Source organism: Rhea pennata, chromosome 27, assembly GCF_028389875.1.
Source record: "Rhea pennata isolate bPtePen1 chromosome 27, bPtePen1.pri, whole genome shotgun sequence".
In the NCBI taxonomy this organism is placed as follows: domain Eukaryota; kingdom Metazoa; phylum Chordata; class Aves; order Rheiformes; family Rheidae; genus Rhea; species Rhea pennata.
In genome coordinates, this window is record NC_084689.1 from 1185810 (window position 1) to 1203593 (window position 17784).

Below are 17784 nucleotides of genomic sequence, written 5' to 3' on the forward strand. Positions count from 1 at the left end.
GCGTCCGCCGCGCCGCCGCGCCCCGGCCCCGCGCCCGGCACCGGCCGCTGCGGGGACCCGGCCGCGGCGCCGCCCCGCGGGGCGAAGCCGGGGCGGGGGGCGGCGGCGCGACACGAGCCCCACGGCGAGGAGCTGCCGAGGGCACGCGTGTCCCCGGCGGGGGCGAGCGCACGCGTGCGGCCGCGAGCGCGCGCCCCCGCGAGCGCGTGCCCCGCTGCAGGCACGCGTGCACGCGCGTGCAAGTGCAGGCAGGGCGCGGGCCCGCGCGTGCGCGCGCGTGCCGCCGCGTCCCGCTCGCCGCGCAGCCCCCGGCCGTGGGCGCCCGCCGCCCCCCGCGCGGGCTGGCAGCCCCGTGGGGAGGGGGGCGGGAGCGCGGCAAGTGCGTCAGCCCGCCTGTTGTCATGGAAACCAGCTGCTCCCTGGGGGCGGGCGCGTGGGCCGGCGCGGGAGTGGGAGCGGGAGCAGGAGCGGCGGCGGCGGTGGCGGCGGGGCTGCCGGAGCCCGCGAGGGCCTTGGCAAGGGCCCGGCTCCGGCACGACGCCCGCGCATCCCGCGCCCGAGGCCTGGGCACGCGGCGCCGCGGCGGCGGCGGAGGAGCCGGAGCGCCGGCGCCGGAGCAGGGATGCTCCGCAGCCCCGCGGGGCCAGCGGGGAGCCTGGGGGTATTTGGGAGACGCTGCACACTCAGCACCTCCGCGTCTGACACCCGGCTCCTCGGCCCGGACCAGCGCTCCTCGTCCACAGCTGCTCTGCGGCGCTGCTTTCACTTCTCAGCCTCTCCCCTATTCCTGCATCTGGCTCCGGACGAGCATCCCGCCGGGGACGGGACGGGAGAGCGAAGCCACCGCGGTGCTGATGGCTTGTCGGGAACGAGGCGTGTGGGGCTGGGGGTCCTGCCCCGGGGAAAGGCGACCTTCATGGCCTGGGGGAGCGCGGTCCCGCTGCGGCTCGGGGCGGCCCAAGGGATGCTGCTGGGGATGCTCCTAGGGATGCTGCTGGGACTATCCCAGGGGAAGCTTGTGCTCTCAGCAAGTACCACCTGCTTTCGGCAGGGCTGGGGTGGCGGTGGCCAGCCCGAGCTCCTTGTGTGCCCATGCCTGGCACCCTGCAGCCCTGAGGCCGCCAGGGCTGTGGCATCCTGAGCGGCTGCGGTGCCCTCGGAGCGGACAGAGAGCCCAGAAACTGCAGCCAGGGCTGAGGCAAGAGCGGGGAGCAGAGCGGGGCCTGGCTGGGGAACGGCCCGGCAGCGAGGCAAACCGCGGCAGCACGGCAAAGCAAGCGATTCCTTGGAGAAAGCCCGGCACAGTTCCCTTGGGGTCTTTTTTTCTTTTTCTTTTCTTTTTTTTTTTTTTTAACAAGACATTTCTGATAGTTAATTAGCAACACGCAGCACGAGCAGCCGTGTGCCAGTGTTTCCGTCTCCTCTCCCACTCTTGATAAACAGCCGTCGCTCCATCACGGAGAGACAGCGCGAGGGGGAATCGGTGTCCCTAAACTCCAGGGCAGCAAGCGGGGAGGCTCAGCAGGCGAGCGTTTCGCGGGGTTTGGACGGGGCAGGGGAAGCACCAGCCGAGGCCCTGGCCACCTCTGCCCTTACACATTTGGCATCTTTTCAGCACAACTTTGACTCCGCATTTCCTGGCCCTCCGGCCTGGAAATAGCCGCTGCCTTGCAGAGATTTTCTATTTCTATCTTTCCTGGGAATTGTTGCCTGTTTCCTTGGTGAGCTAATTCAGCGGGAGATTAGAGCAGCAGAAGAGCAGAGCCGGGCTGCGGCTGGTATGGCAGCGTTTTTTGCAGAGGAACCAGCACTTTCCCAGGCAGCAAATTCATTCCTGAATTGCCTGCAAGGAGCAGACTGGAATAAACGGGGAGGTGGGAGCCACTGTCCTCCGGAGCCGGAGTGGTGGGATGAGCCGGTGCCGTGGGCCGGCTCCCTCCCCGGCCACGGCTGCCCTTGCACTCTGACAGCAGCATGTAACTGGCGGAAACTCGGCCGCGGCTAAAGCGGCTTATAACACCGCAGGCGAGGGCATATGGGACCAAACGGGATTAGGGAAAAATCAGCCTTCTTCCCACTAACAGGATTATTATTTTTTTCATCCCGAACATGACACAGAGCTGCAGCCTGCAAAGGCCTATTGACTCCCAGCAGTGTAGCCAGGTCTGCTCCAGAGTGGAGGGAGCTGGCGGGAGCTGGGGTTTCGTGTCGTGCTGGACGGGATTTGTAACTGGTCCAAACTGGTGGGGGCCTGCTGAGGCCAAGCATGTACCCGCCTGGCGGGGGGATCCACCGGGAAGTGCTGCCAGGAATGGAGCTGCCAGGGGAGTTGCAGGGGCTGCTGCAGGCTCGCGCGGGCGGGGGACCGAGACGCGTCCCCCCAGCTGGCGACACAGCTGCCAGCGCAGCCATCGCCGTCCCCATGGCCCATTCCCCGCGGCCGCAGCTGGGGACAATCAGAGCCTCCATTCACGGCCGTGCCGGGGAGCCGGTGACTGCCATTCCCGGCTCCCCCAGGCACAGCAGAGCATGACTCGCACGCTGGGATTTTCCCCTGGCTCCTCCCTTTGCAAAAAGAGAGGCTCTGCCGAGGCTGAGCACGGGCGACGTGGGCTGTGGCCGCGAGCGAGCCGGCGGCGCTGGGGGCCCGGTGCTCCCGCGTCCCGGAGCCATGCGCTCCCGAGGTGACGGCGGAGGCGCTGGCGGCTTTCCCAGCCCCGGTGGCTGATCGTTAACAGCAGGTTTCAGGATGGAGCTGCGGTCGGGGAGGACCCCAAGGCCCTGCAGAGGCTCCAGGATCCCCACAGCCCCGGACTGTGGCTCTGCCGGCTCACACCAGCGGCATTCCCAGTTGGAGGCAGCTCCCGGTGGAGAGGGGATTTCCAGGCTGGAGTGAGGCTCTGCCCTCCCTTAGGGAAGGAGGGGCTGGACAGGAAAGAGGAGTTGAGAGGTCTGAAGAAATCAGTGACTCAGACAAAACGTCATTAAGGAGCTGTGTCCTGCAGTCCTTCCTTTCCCCAGCTGGCCGCGGGCCAACCTTCAATGCAGCCCTTCGGGTGATCCCTAGATGGACTTCAGGAAGAAGCCGCTGATGGGGAAAAGAGGGTGAAACTAAGTGCACATCTCCTGGGCTGCGGCTGTGCTTGGACGAGACGGGTTCCCAAGCCAGGGTTTGCACAGGGAGTGCCACCCCGCACTGCCAGCGCTGACTGGAGTCTGGGTCACAGCCGGAGCTGAGCCTGCTCCGTGCTCCACGCGCTGTGTGTCATGCACCAAGCACCGTGCGCCACGCACCATGCTCCTTGTGCCACCTACGGTGCACGGTGCCAGGGTCAGCAGAGCCGGGGGCTCAGCCCGGCCCTTCACAGCGTCCCCTCTGCTTTCTAGGGGCCCACAGCTCCACTAGGTGACAGGGACGGGGGGGGCTGACAGGGCTGCGGGAGGCCCAGGAGGACACAACTGGGAGATTCACGGGGCCCAGGAGGGCAGGACCAGGGGCTGTAAGGCAGGAAGATGCCCCCACCGTGGGCTCGTCCCACGCCACGGCCCAGCCGGGCTGCAGGGGGTCCGGGCCCGGGTCGGGTCCTCGTGCCCCGGGCGCCACGTGCCACCGGGGAGCGCGCCCCCCTTCCCCGCGGCGCGCCGCTCATTAATATTAATGTTACGTTTGCATATCCCCGCCCCCACGCTGCGCTCCGATTGGCTGTCGCCGCCGCCGCTCCACAGCCGCCCTCTCCCCCTCGCCACCCCCCAACTCCAGCTTCGCTGGCGCAACCGAACGTGGCGGCTCCATCTAGTCCCGCCCCCCCCTCCGGGCCTCTCTTCGTGTCTCCCGCGAAGCCCGCGCCGATTGGCCGGCCGCCGCTGTCACTCAGGCGGCGGGGCGGGGCGTTCCGGCCGCCAGCGCTGCCCGTGCCCGGCCGGGGCTCGCAGCACGGTGCGTTGCGCGGCAGAGGCTGGTGTCTGAGGCGGCGGCGGCGGCGGGTTCTCTCCCCCTCTCCCGGCTCGGCCCGGCCCGGCCCGACCCGGCCCCTCCGCCCCGCGGTGCCCCGGCCCCGCCGACACCGGTGAGGAGCCGCCTGCCCCGCGGCGGGGAGGGGGCGCGGCCCGCCGGCCAGCCCCGGGGAGCGGGCGGGGAAGCCCGGCGCAGGCCGCGGCCTGGCGGAGCCCCCGGCCCGGCTCGGCTCGGCCCTGCCCGGGGCCCCTCGCGGCCCGGGCGGGGCGGGAGGCTCTGGCGGGGCTCAGGGCGGGGGGAGCCTCGGAGGGGGGCTCTGGGGCCGGGGTGAAGGCGTTGGGGGGCCCCGGGGGTGCTAGGGGCCACGGGGGGCCCTGAGGGCCAAGGGGGGGTCCAAGGGTGTAGGTAAAGGGCCTGGGGGTGCAAGAGCCCCTGGGCGGATTGGGGCCAAAGCAGGCTTTGGGGCAGGAGGTGAAGGGTTTGGGGGAGCCCTGGGGGTGCTGGGGCAGGAGGTGAAGGGTTTGGGGGAGTCCTGGGGGTGTTGGGGCAGGAGGTGAAGGGTTTGGGGGAGTCCTGGGGGTGTTGGGGCAGGAGGTGAAGGGTTTGGGGGAGTCCTGGGGGTGTTGGGGCAGGAGGTGAAGGGTTTGGGGGAGTCCTGGGGGTGTTGGGGCAGGAGGTGAAGGGTTTGGGTGAGCCCTGTGGGTGCTGGTGCAGAAGACAAAGGGGTTAGGGGGGCCCTGGGCGTGTTGGGCAGACGGTGAAGGGTTTGGGTGAGCCCTGTGGGTGCTGGTGCAGAAGACAAAGGGGTTAGGGGGGCCCTGGGGGTGTTGGGCAGACAGTGAAGGGTTTGGAGGGAGCCTGGAGATGTTGGCACTGGAGGTGAGGGGTTTAGAGGGGCTCTAGGGGTCTTGGGGCAGGAGGCAAAGGGTTTAGGGGATCCTGGGAGTCTGGAGGCAGGTGATGAAGGGTTTAGAGGGGCCCTGGGGGTGCTGGGGCAGGAGACAAAGGGTTTAGGGGAGCCTGGAGGTGTTGGGACGGGAGGTAAGGGGTTTGGGGGGTCCTGGGGGTGTTGGGAGCCCTGTGGGGTAGTCAGTCGGTGAGGAGGGACTGCCTGGGCACATCAGGTGTGTGTGTGCATGCCAGAGGTGAAGGGCTGAGGCAGGTCCTGGGGTATAGGGCTGGGGGTGAGGGAACCCCTGGGCAAGTCGGGGGGGGCTGGGATGGGGTGAAGGGGCCCCTGGGCTGGGGAGGAGGGTCCTGGGAGTGCTGGAGCTGGTGGTGAAGGTTGGAGTGGGAAGCTTAAAGAGCATCTGCTGTAATGGCGGGGGGGGGGGTCTCAAAGCGCTGGTGGGTCAGGGGTATGGTTGCTGTGCTGGGAGGCGAGATGAGGAGGATGTGGGTGCAGAGGGGCTGTGTTGTATTGATGGGGTGAGCTGGGGGAAAAAGGGCAAATTCCTTGAGGTCGTTGGATGCCCTGTAATGGGAGGGTGCTGGGTAGACGAAGGTGGGGGCCAGTGTGGCACTGTGGGCGTGTGGCTGGGGCAGCGCAGGGACCTGGAGCTGTTACACAGATGGGTGAGAGGGGGAAATTGTCGCTGATGAGAGGTTGCTTAGGGGTGATGGGTCTAAACCCTCTTTCAAGGTGTAGGAGGAGGTTGGGAAGCTTGTCAGAAGGCATAATACTATCAACAAGATTTACCTGCTTTTTCTGTGTATGAGTTAATGGTAGGTTGATATAAGACGGTTGTGGAAAGGAGAGAAAGATAGCCAGTGGAGTTGATGACTGGTGATAGATAGTAATGGTAGCTTGCCTGTTGTTCTGGGCAGTGTTTTGGAGGCATTAGTGAGTTGTAATGCACAGATTTGTATAAAGGAGGGGTGGTGGCAGTGTCTGGATTTTCTGTATTACTGAGGCAGAGGTAAAGAGGTAAGTGCTGCAGACAAAGAGGGAAATGTCTCCTTTTCTTATTTCTAAATAGAAGTGTATGGAATGAAAAGCTAGATAATGGCAAATTTTTTGTTAGGAGGCTAAGAGAGAAGAGTGTATGTGCATGTAGGTGAGTAGGGACCAAAGGGGTTTATGTTGGCACATCTGGGAACTAAGGATGGTAACTGATTTCCTCTTCAACTAGTTTTCTTGCCAATGCTGGAGCAGATAAATGGGATAGGTTATTAGGATTTACCGCTGTGGTGGGCAATTGCTCTCAGATGTGACCTTAAATAAAAAACAAATGGATAGTGGTAGAACTGTATTCTGCTGTATGTTCTGCCCTACTGTTCATAAATGAGGCAAAAAAGTTATCGTGGCTTTTAAAGTACTGAATTGTCTCAAATGGTTTTGGGGTTTTTGGTAAAACTGACTGCTTCAGGTTTGTTTATAGCTGTGGGCTTCTTGTAAAACTGACCCGGACAAATGCAACTGTGGTGATTGTTACCAGTAGAAAAGCTGACTTGTGGTAGACCACAGAAGTCAGTAACTTGATATTTAGTCTAAGTCTGTAAGTAAGCTCGAGGTCTTTTAGGTAATTGGTTGGTTTTCTTAACATACTGCTTTTCAGAGCCTACTTGATTCTAAAATTTTGTATTATTGAAATAGGGCCTTCATCCCATGATGATGTTGCGTGTCTTTAACTTTATGCTCTGTGGGACATCCCATTGCATTCAGGCAGATGAGTTGATCTTTGCTCGTTTGGGTCCTAAATCAGCTGCATGATCATAAAGCACATAAATGCTGTCTGGCTATATAGCATTGTTTAACATATTCCAGTTACAGCTATAATGGGCGACAATACACCAAAAAAGCTGGACCAATACATTCAAATAGAGCTTATTGTCTGAAAGGTTTTTCTTCTGCCATCTGTAGCTGTAAGCCAAATGGAAATAGCTCTTTTGTGTGGTTGAAGTATTGTTGTGGACTTTAGTGATTTACATAGGAGGCACGTTTAAATGTGCCTACCAGTTTTCTTCTGTCTCTCTCTTATCTCTGGATATAATATTTAACCACTATTACTTAGAGTAATTTGTGCTTTTTGACATCTAAAGTTATCTTAGGAAGGCGTTACTCCTCTTTAAAAGTAGAGGAATGGGAACATACTGGGAGGCTGATTTTTCTTTGTTAAATCAAGCAAGAAGAGTAGTTTGGTGTCCAGGACAGGCACTTTTGACTTGAGAAGCTTAGGTTTGTTCTCTGCTCAACAAACTTCCCCTGTGACTGGCCTAACTTCTGCCTTCCTGCCTTATTTCCTTATCTGCAAAATGGCGATAATTGTACTGCCCTACCTCGCGTGCTGCGAGGTTGTTGTGTCCTGAAATAACTTAGCTATTTAGCATAACGAGGCAAGCGTTGGAAGTGAGGTGAGTCCCTGGCTTCCGGACCTATGGTCCTGCTACTAGGCCTTGGACTCTGCTCCAGAAGAGCTGGACACTCTGGCCTTCAGAAAACGCCAATCTCTTTCATTGCTGGTAAACACAGACCTCTGCTCCCTAATGGGAGAGTAGCGTAACAGAACTTGTCGCTTTCAGTAATAGGAGGAATCATGGCTCTTCCTGCCAAAAGTTGTCCTGTTGGCACAGCAGTTAGTCTGCTGAGCCTTGGTGCTGGCCAACTGCCAGAGCCTAACTAGTTGTCATTAGAATAGCCTGTTTTGTATCGGTCTTGAAATAGCCGCCTGTCCACTCACCAGCAACTAGTGGGAAGTTTTCTCTGATGTGTTTGAGAGGAGGTGGTAAACAGCAGAACTTAAGCTGTCATTTAAAAATACCTTCGTACCCTTTCAGCTATGACGATTAGCTCGCATTTAAAAGATCGTGTAGGTCTGTCTTCTTGAGTTTGCAGACCCTAGTATGGAACAGAACTTAAAAGAGTTTTGTTGCTTCTCTTCTGGACACTGTGGTATGAGCAAAGCTGACGAGAGGGATGATAATCTTGCTGTTTTTTGCTGGGGAAATGGGAAGGCTGTGGGGGAGGATGACCCAAAAATGATGATTACATAAAGAGCAGAGTAACAGTTTGTAATTGTTAGGGGCTTCTAGCATGAGGAGGTGGAGCAAGAGGAGAAATGGGTTTCATAAAATGCTGTCACTCTACCAACATAATGCTGGTATGAGACCTCTGATAGGGTTTGAAGTAAGGTATTGAGATCTCAAAGATAAAATGCATTGAAAAAGCTCTACCTCATTACAGTCTTACCTGCAGGCTATAGCTACAGGGTGGCTTGCACTGGGTGGTTGATAGATCAAGTATTGGTTTCTCCATCTTTATAAGAAATCAAAGGAATTGAGATATGAAGATCTGGTAATTGAGCTTTGAAGTGGAGAGCTCTCTCTAATTGCTCAAATATCATTCAAATTGTTTAATCTGTTCAGCCATGGACCAAGAATCTTCCCATTTCGATGGGATCCTGTACATATAGTGGGAATATAGGGAAAGTAAGAATTTCTAAGTTACAGTATCTGGTTTGTTTTTTGGCAGTTTTGTGTGCTGGTTAGTTCTTTGGCCTGTTGCCAAAGTGATGTGATATAGTATCACTTTCCTTTATGGATTTCCTATTTTGATGTGCAAAAAATCAGAGGAAATTAAAATGAGAAGGGAACAAAACTAAAGGAAAATGTAAATATGGTTCCTTCTTGCTGTGTGGTCTGACCATGTAATAATAAGGGAAAAACAAGAAAGCTGAAGAGAATTGTGTGTGCTTTAATTAATTTATCATATATTTATCTGTTCAGTTTGCATTTAAAAATAAATTGCTGAAACTTTTGCAGTGTGCAGAATTCAAAGGGCCAGACTTTTCTTCTGGATACCTGCAGGGAGCATCTGGCTTCAGTGGGCCCTGTACACATCTAGCAGAGGTGCAGTGTGTTTCAGATTATACTGTTCTATCCCTGAGTATCAGCTCTGGCCGTATGTATTTTACTGCTATCGCATACAAGAATTCGCTGTTATCATCTACTCTTTTCTGCTTCATTCTGCTGAAAGGCCTTCATTGAAATACCAGAACAAATGGACTATTGTGCAACACAACCATGTTTTCCTTTTAAACACTGCTTGTGAAAGTGAAAGTTACTTACAAGAGTCTTAAATTTCTAGCCTGTGAATTTTTTATCCCCAGGAGCCTACCAGCTTGATAATCGCTTTTAAATGTTACCTATATTGCATGATTGTGCTGACTGCTTTTTGTCTTTTTCTGCTGCTGCTCTTCCTGCTGCTGCTCCTCCAAAATACCTGAAAACCCACAAACTAATTTAAAAAACAATTAAATGTGGTCATGACAACAGATCTGTTTGAAAAGACTGACTATGATAATACAAGTTAATTCTCAGTGCACATGCTAGTCAATGCAAGTGACTGTTGTGGGACTGAAGCAGTTCCTAAGGTGAAGTGTGATTAATCTTGGACTTTGTTTTAAGGGGTATAGAAGCAGGATTTTTTTCTTGGCAGTGAGCTATGAATTCAACTGATTTTTTCAAACTCAAATACACTTGATATCTCCAGTAGTTTTGGTTTAGATTTTCTTAAATGATTGAATGAGAATTAGCTGTGACCTTAAGAATAAAAAAACAAAAAGGGGGGAAAATTCAGGCACACTGTTAATGCTGAGACATGAAACAGGAAATTTAGTTAAGGATTATACTTTTTCATAATTTGTTGCATCTCTTTTCCCCATTGGTTGTAACAGACAAAAATTTTAAACTACACTAACCTATATTGTTTCTATATAACTGAAAACGCTTCTGAACTTGTAGTTAGTTGTTTGTTTGCTTTTAATGGAATTTTAAGAAGCTGTAAAAACTGAGGAATCTCAGGTAACTCTGGGTTTTATTTTCTTTCTATGGGAAAAGGAAAAAAGCTACCAAATAGACTATGTAAGATTTGTTTTTCAGATATCTCACTTGTCCTAATGTGAACGTACCAGTGACAAAACCAGAGGTTTTTTGGTTGTCGGCTTTCTGGCTGGAAGCCAGTGTTGTGACTGTGGGCCCTGAGATGGGGGAAAGATGTTCCTCCTCCTGCTGCCTCTGCTGGTCCCGCGCAGGTGGCACGGAGGGAGGCAGGCAGCTCTCAGCCCTCTGCTGCTCCTCGCCGCGAGCCTCGCGGGAACCGCCGGCCCCTGAGATTGACATTCTGCTAATGTTCTCCAAAGGCTTTTTTCAGCTTAGCCCCTTCAGAAAAAAAATAAATCTATTTTAAAATATATAGAATAGTTTGGTATTTTTTTGAGCCCTGAAGGCTTTTAGTCCATTTCTGCCGCCTCTGCTCTTGCAGTTTAGACCTCCTGCATTTTTGTTCTTTCTGTGTTTTAACTCTTTCCCAGCTTGTGCTCAGTTCTTGCTGCTTTAGTTCTAGAACTATGAAAGTGTTTTTTTTTTTTTTTGTAGATGTACTATAGAAATTGCTTTTAGTTGGTTTTATTCCTGCTGTAGACATGGTTATTCTCATTTCCTCCAGTTTAAGGGTAACTTCTTTTTTGCTGGCAGAGGATCAGTGTTTACACTCAATAAATCCTTTCAGTTACTTGCTGTGAATTATGATACATTCCCAAACACAAATATTGTGAATTTAATGTTACATAGTAACTTTTTCAGCAGAATGAAAATCCTGGCCAGTCTGAGAGGGTGGGTGTTTTTTTAAGAAAGATCTTTATTTAAGGCAAGTATGATCATTCTGCTTCTAATTTTGGAATTATGTACATAAAGGCAGTCTTAGAAGTGGATCCACTTCTGGCTCTTGTAGAATTGAGTGTGTGGTGTCTGAGCAGGTAGCTCCAGGGAATGAGTTTCCAATGATCAAAAGAAATTGGCATTGCTTTTCAAGGAGCATCACAGCTCCCTTCCTTCAGCCTCCTTGTAACAGGAGATCCACTGTGTATCTTGAACAAAATGTTGGCACACCATTTTCCTGTAACCTGTGAGCGGTGTGAGCTGCCGTGGTGGCACTGTGCAGAGTACTTGCGTTACGATAGTGTCGGGCAGGCTTAGTTGCCAGCAAATCCAGATTAAACATTGTTGTCACTCCAGTTGTTGAATCATGTACAGAATTATGCTGCTCATCTTGACCTATAGGCTTCCTATCGTTGCCAGATACTGACTTCTAAATCTTGAGACAAAGATGGTGTTAATCTGGGTGTGTTTCCTGCTGAAGGACTAGAACTGTGGTTTAGATAAGTATTCCGTAAGTATTATTCTTTACATGAAACTTTTGAAGGTTTTGTTTTTCAAAAGGAAGCAAGCATTAGAAGAATATACTAAAATAGAGTAATATTGTTGAGCAGTTGATAGCAGGTTAATCTTTTGTAAGACTTGGAATGGAATGAAGTTTGGAGAGGAAACTCTGTAAACCTGGAAATTTAAGTCTTTAAGCTTTTTTTTTTTTTTTTCCCTCCCCCATGTTGCTCAGGGAATCCCTAAGTCTAATTTTGCAGCTTTCTTGTGGTAGGCTCATAACTGTGGGGAAAAGATGGGATTGTTTCTGCCCCTGGAAACAGCAGTAAAGGAACAAAGGAAATCTGTCAGCTAAGGACAGTTCACCTTGTGTCCTCGTCACTGTCTTAAGTAAGGTAAAGGTAATTGTAGGTACGATGGAATTAGATACTGATCAGAAAAGTGATTTAAGGTAGGGAAAAGGGATTGTTGTTACTTGCAGGAGCTGGAGATTGTTTATAGACTGTTGTCACTATAAGAAAGAATCTGTCAAAGAGGAATGCAGCATATCTGATCATGTCGTCGTCTTCACTTCCAATTTATAACTGTGCTGCTTTGCCTAGAAATGTTTTCCAGGACTACTTATTTTTCAAAATTTGAATGCATATCCATCAGTAGATCTCTGAACTCTGTTAGTTTGGATCAGCTATGTTTAATTTAAGATAGGACTGTGCAAAGTAGTATACTAGTCTTCTGGGAAACAATTTGATGTTCAAAACATTTTTCAGGAACATTCAGTATTGTGAACATATTGATAGCTTTATCTCCAGGTTTCTCCTGCAGCCCATTTCACTAAGTTGAGTTTGCCTTCTAGAGCTCCTATGTTCATCTCAAAAATCTGTCCTTCAGGTTGTACTGTGTGTACCCTGCTTATTTGAATGTATTCATACGTTTCTCAGTGCTGTAATGCTGGTTGTGGTTGGAAGAAAGCTGTAGAAAGTATGTCCACAGAAAGAGCTGCAAGAGAAAAGGGTGAATTTTTTTTATTCCATTTTGGTGAGTCTGCAGTCTAGTCTGTGTGTGTTAAAGCGTAAATCCTGCCTGCGTTCTGAAGGGACTTGCTGTAAATATCTTTCTGGGAAAAGGAAAAAAAAACCTATATTTTTTGCTGATTTACACTGCAGAGGTGCAATGCTTAATTCATTTGTCAGTACTTAAATATGTGGCATTATGGTCCTTTGCAAAAACTAGTTGAGGTTACAGAATTTTCTTTAAAGATTGATCTATTACTGTATGTGCTAAATAGCTGATAACCCTTTGTAAAGACATCAACAGAATGGAAATATAGGCAGGATTTTAAACGTAGGACACTGCTGAAAGAAGATTTTTGCATTTGTTAGTATAGATATAACAGGGGCTGTTGCAAATGACAGCAGTAGCTCTATGCTTGCAGCATACAAATGCAGATGGAACTGGTTGGTTGCCAGATATTAGTCATGGGGCACACCTACTTTGGAAGAGTAGCCTGTGGGTTTAGAGAAGTAATTATTTTCTAACAGCCCTGTGGGGCACAAGCCCTTCCTTGTCCTCCATAAACTGAATTGCTTGCTCCAGAATATTAGTTAAAAAATTGTGTGCATATGAGCTGCAGCTGCTGACTACTTGACTAGAATTTAATTTGTCTAGGTATTGTTCGTTATGGGCACAGGGGAGGATACAAGCTTCTGAAAGCTGAAACAATTGCTGACCTGGTGCAGCTTTTGTGGCTAATTGTGATGGAAGTCGAATCATGCGAGCTGTAGTGTGCAGTCTTTCAGCTAGCACTGCTTGTGCCGCGAAGGCGCTGAGCGGACTGCTCTGATTTCAGACCTTGTGGCAGCCTGTCCGGGTTAGCCCTTTGCCTTCCAGGGCTTGCTTTTTGTGGCAGTTAAAGGTGCTCGATATTATGGACTTCTCGGTGATCAAACTGAGAAGAATTTGCCTAAATTGTGGTGCTTCTGTCGGTCAATATTAGGCTTAAAAGCAGTGCTTCTGACTGATCGAAAAATTCTTTCTCTGATTACTAATTAGATGGTTAACGTTCTTTGCCTTATTATCCCACCCTCAGCTTTTCTTTCTAGGGATCTAAGACGACACCTTCTAGAGGCTCCTAAGGAGCAACGAACTCCTAAATTTTTTTAAGCATTCTTAAAAAAAAAAAATGTTATTTATCAACATTGCTATATATTTGTGAAAATTAGAAAGCATTGTTAAATGCAGAACATGTCATTTTATGAGTACTTATGTTTCTTCGTGAATCTTAATATTAAATCTTTGGGTTTTTGGGGTATTTCTGGGGACAAGGCAGATCCAGGACAGAAGGGCTATAGCTGTGAATTTTGAAGGACCTGATTATGAGTCTTTTGCAATGACGTGAGCTCTTCTCATCTCATTTTGAAGTAGGTGATGCTCTCAATAAAAGGCAAGTCTCTTGTCAGGATAGAGGGAATAGATGCTTTCCTTCTTGCTGGTGGAGAGTATCTTTGTGATAGTGAATGATGTGAAAGAATATTTGGCCCGTTCCAGTGGGGAAGTGAGTGGGCTACAGGACAGTGACTCTAATTTTGTTGCAATAGTCTCTGCAGTCCCTTGGGCTACTTCTAAGAAAAGCATATTGATATAAGCAGACCCTAGCTTTGCAAGAGAGAATTCTGCATCTCTGTTGCAAAACTTCTTAGAAATCCACCATTTTTTAAAAAGTGTGAAAAATGCTATTCTGGTGCTATCTGGAAATATTTCTCACCTTGGTATAATACTGTTTGGCAGTGCTGGAGAGATACAATGCTCAAAATAGCAGCAGCTGCCATAGGCCAGGATGGAGCATAGCTGAGTGAGTTGTGTTGTCAGTCATGGGAACATAAATCCAATTCCACCTGCAGATGAGCATTCCTGAAATAGAAGAGGGTTGTCAACTAACAGAGGAGATGTATTGTGTGCATCTCTTTTGTGCACTCTTCTACTGTGCTCCTTTCTTACTGCATTTTTTAAAAAAAATTAAAAGTTGCTGTGGCTTAGCTGTAGCTTGAGAGAGTAACCACTTCCTACTCTCTTCAGTAAATAACAGCTGGCAGAGACTGTTCGGATAATATCGTATATGCTGTTGTTTTGTAGGTGAAATATGATCCGTCTGCAGGCAAGACTCGTGCTTTCATTTACCATTGTGATAAGCATGCTATTACCAAATTTTCAGAGGGAAATTGTGTTAGCTTTAGAAAGATTAGAAAGTCTCCATGATGATCAGGAAGAGAATGTGGGAAAAATTGGTTGAGGGACAGGAAATTTTGTTTCAAGCTTAACAAAACTAACTACCAGTGGTGTGTAGGAAATTTGTTAACACTTGCAACAATCTGAGATGAAGGTGAGGCTTCAGGCCCTGCAGAAGGGTTACGACTGGTAAAGGTATTAAAATTCAGTGCCTTTCTGGATTTTTAACCATGGAAATCCTGGTGAATGTGCGTGAGGTATTTCAGGTTCAAAGTTCTTCCTTGCACAGAAATTTATTTCTGTAGTTACCAAGTCCAAGAAGCCGAAGAATCTCTAGTGCAATTCTTTTTCGTGAAAGAACTTCCTGAATTTGCTAGCTTTGTGCATTTAACCGTTTTCCCTTGATTTAGTAATGTCATCCTTGAAAGTGTTGTCCACTGCATAAATAAAGCCTTACTTCATATTTTTTCATGTGTATGCTGCTGTGATATGTTGTAATTCCAGGTTCAAATTCTTGCCTGGACTGCTTGTATCCAGCTAACATAAGTACTAGTGCCTGGTAGCTGGGAGTTTGGGACTGCCAGTCAGAGTAATATGATTAGGTTCTGTTGATACGTTATCTAAATGCTACTGGCATCTTTGAAAGTGCGTGCAAGCATCAAATTGAGCATTTTTTGCTACTGCAAAATGTCTGTCCCATATAAGGCCTCTGTTTGTCTGTCTCTTGTTGAATACTTGCTTGGTAGGAATTATATGGTCATGTTTCTTGGGTTTGAAAGAATGGGAATTTACATCGGATAACACTTCAGCTTGTTTATATGCTAACATGCTATTTCCTTTTCCAACTATTGGTAGCACTAGGCATTCATAAATTTTAGAATTCCATTCTAAAAATGGTTTTCTGCTTTCACACCCTAGGCATTCAGTCTTTGGGCTTGTATAGTTACATAAAGAAAATTAAACATTGCTACTGAAAATGGCTTTTAATTTGATAATCTCTCATAGTCTAAGAAAATTAAAGGATAATGAAAATAGACTGCTGTTGCTCTTGACTCTAACGCTTTTCTTTCAACATAAGGATTTGTACTGTGGCATCCTGATTTAGAGGTTTGTTGTGGATCTAGTTGTCAGAGCAGAAAGTTAAGGAGTAGGAGAACATACTATGTGATGTAATACTTGTCCCTAATTCTTTCTGTTAGACCATAGGAAATAAGTATTATAAAGAATGCAGGGAAGAGAATGTTTGTTGGCAGACTTGTCTCCAAGTACTCTTTCAAGGTTTTGTGAGCTGTTTAACAGATAAATTTGCTAGAAAAGAATGGACCATAAGTGAGAGCTTATAAATTTGTGACCTGGCTTTTGCCCTTGCGCTGATAGCTGACAAGTAACCCATCATGAATGTGAATTTGCTTGTTTCTTTGCACAACTAGATTTACAGAAGAGTCAGCTCTAATCCATTTTTATTAGTTTGCTTTCTCTGATACCTGACACAGAAACAGATCTCATTAAGACTAGACTTCCTCTGGCATTTGAAAGCTCTTTCAGTTTTCTGCCAATAGTGACTCCTCCTTCAATTTTTATGTAAGTATAATTCCAGCTTTATTAGCCAGTGTCAGTGATTACTACCAAGCTATTCCAGAGAGATGCTAAGAGTAGAGTGGAAATCAAATTGCCCAAAGTCAGCCTGGACTCCGTGTCCAGTCTCTCCTGTGTGTCATGAACCATTTGTAGCGTTTCAGCACTGCAAAAAGCTTCGCATGGGCTCCTGCCTCCTTAAAAGCCAGAAGCAGTCGGTCATGGGGGACTTACCTTCAGAGAGTCTCCGCTAGTTCCAGTGGTCAGGGAACAACTTGTTCTGCAACGTGCTCAGCAGGCTTGTAGGGACCATAGCTCCGTGTGCTTCTGGCTTTACATCGCATCTGCGGGTGGAGCAGGTGATGTTCCTGGTGCGATACAGGGCTGAGACAGAACCCTGTTAATATTCTGTCTGTGGAACAACAGATTTCAAGAGCTTCCTAAGTCTCTGATCGTGGATTTTTAGGAGCACCAACATGGTTTTAATGAGGCAGTTGAGATTTCTCAACATCAGATTAGTTGGGAAGCAACTATTGCTTCTTAAGCTTTTGAGAGCTTTTAGTAAAAGATACTATAAAAGGGCAAAGTATTATTCTAAATACTTTCTAAGTATGTATTTTAAAAAATATATGTTTAAAAAACCTTGTTTTTGTGAAGCTCTCAAGCACAGCGTAGATCTCTGTTATCTGAGTAGTTTTGCTATAAATAAAGGATTGGAGATTAAGTGGTGGTAAACAGCTCTGTTAAGACCAATGAACAACATATATTTTGCTGTGGTGTCATCTAATAATCCTAAATAGTTTTAGTAATATTTCAGAATGTGGAACAACTGGAATGCTTGAAATGTGTTAAAGCATTGCTGTTTTATTGTCTGCTGTTGCATTCAGCTGGGAAGAGATAATGCTGCGCTATGCCGTGTTGCATAGGCTTTTGTCACTGCACTCATGAAAAGACAGCAAGTACTGTATGGTTGGTGGAAGATGTTTGGAGGCATCTTCTGGCAGACATCACCACATTTATAGCTGAATAGAGGGCCATAGTTTATTGTGTAATGGATAGAACAGTGTTTTAGCTTCAGGAAGTGAACTCAGATATGGTGGTTGATGTGCTGCTGTCTTTTTATTAGTTTTTTTGGACTCTTTTTACATTAATTTGTTTAGAGCCTGCCTTTGAATACTATGACTATTTGAACTGTTCTGTGTGTTTGTGTGTGAAATGATAAAGGTATTCAAGAGGAAGACTTCAGTGAGGATGATGCAGATGGCACTTCTAATGTAGGCTCTCTCCATGCTTGTTTATGGAGTCTTCCACGTTTTTTGAGCAGCAAAGAATAATTGATACCAACTTAAAATTTGGCTGGTTGAGTTTTGTTTTGTTTCATGTCTCAACTCTGCAGCCTCCAGCTGCAGTAACCTCCCCTGTACTCACTTAACAGTTGCAGCTTTGGGGACTTCAGCAGTAGAGAGGCTTGAGGCAGGCACCTCCTCCTAGACTGAGATGTTTAGAAGGACATGGCAACTTCATGTCTTTTCAGCAGCCCAGGGGTTTGGTGCTCAACTGTTGTCTGTGGATTTTAATCCAGAGTTGACGTGAAAGGGAACAAGTGCTTTTCTATTACAGTACGCTGGCTGATGAGTATTGATACCTCATAGGCTGTACTGGAGTTGGTCTAGCAAATGTCTTAATGCAGTGTATTTCCTGGAGGGGTAAGAGGACTTGACCTTTTGCTTGTCCCCTTAGTGTTGCCTGGTGACAGCCTGGTCAGAGCCACATCAATCCAAGCGAAGTGTCTGATGCTCAGAAGTTCCAGGTAAAAGACCAGCGTGCATGCACAGCTGGGACACAGCGTGCACACCACGATGGCCTAGCATATG

The 17784-nt window shown here is 48.8% G+C and overlaps 1 protein-coding gene across 5 annotated transcripts in view; it reads left to right on the forward strand.

Moving 5' to 3' along the window:
• Window positions 1–3900: 3900 nt before the first annotated feature.
• The window catches only part of GNG7 (G protein subunit gamma 7), a 79409-nt gene continuing 65525 nt past the window's right edge, over window positions 3901–17784 (forward strand). For 2 of the 5 annotated variants that reach the window (XM_062596010.1, XM_062596011.1), the window contains exons 1-2: window positions 3904–4067; window positions 17651–17720. The gene's annotated coding sequence lies outside the window, so the exon portion shown is untranslated. Of the gene's footprint in view, window positions 4068–8716; window positions 8804–17650; window positions 17721–17784 lie in introns of all 5 variants that reach the window. The other 3 variants (XM_062596013.1, XM_062596014.1, XM_062596009.1) reach the window with 3 other exon arrangements.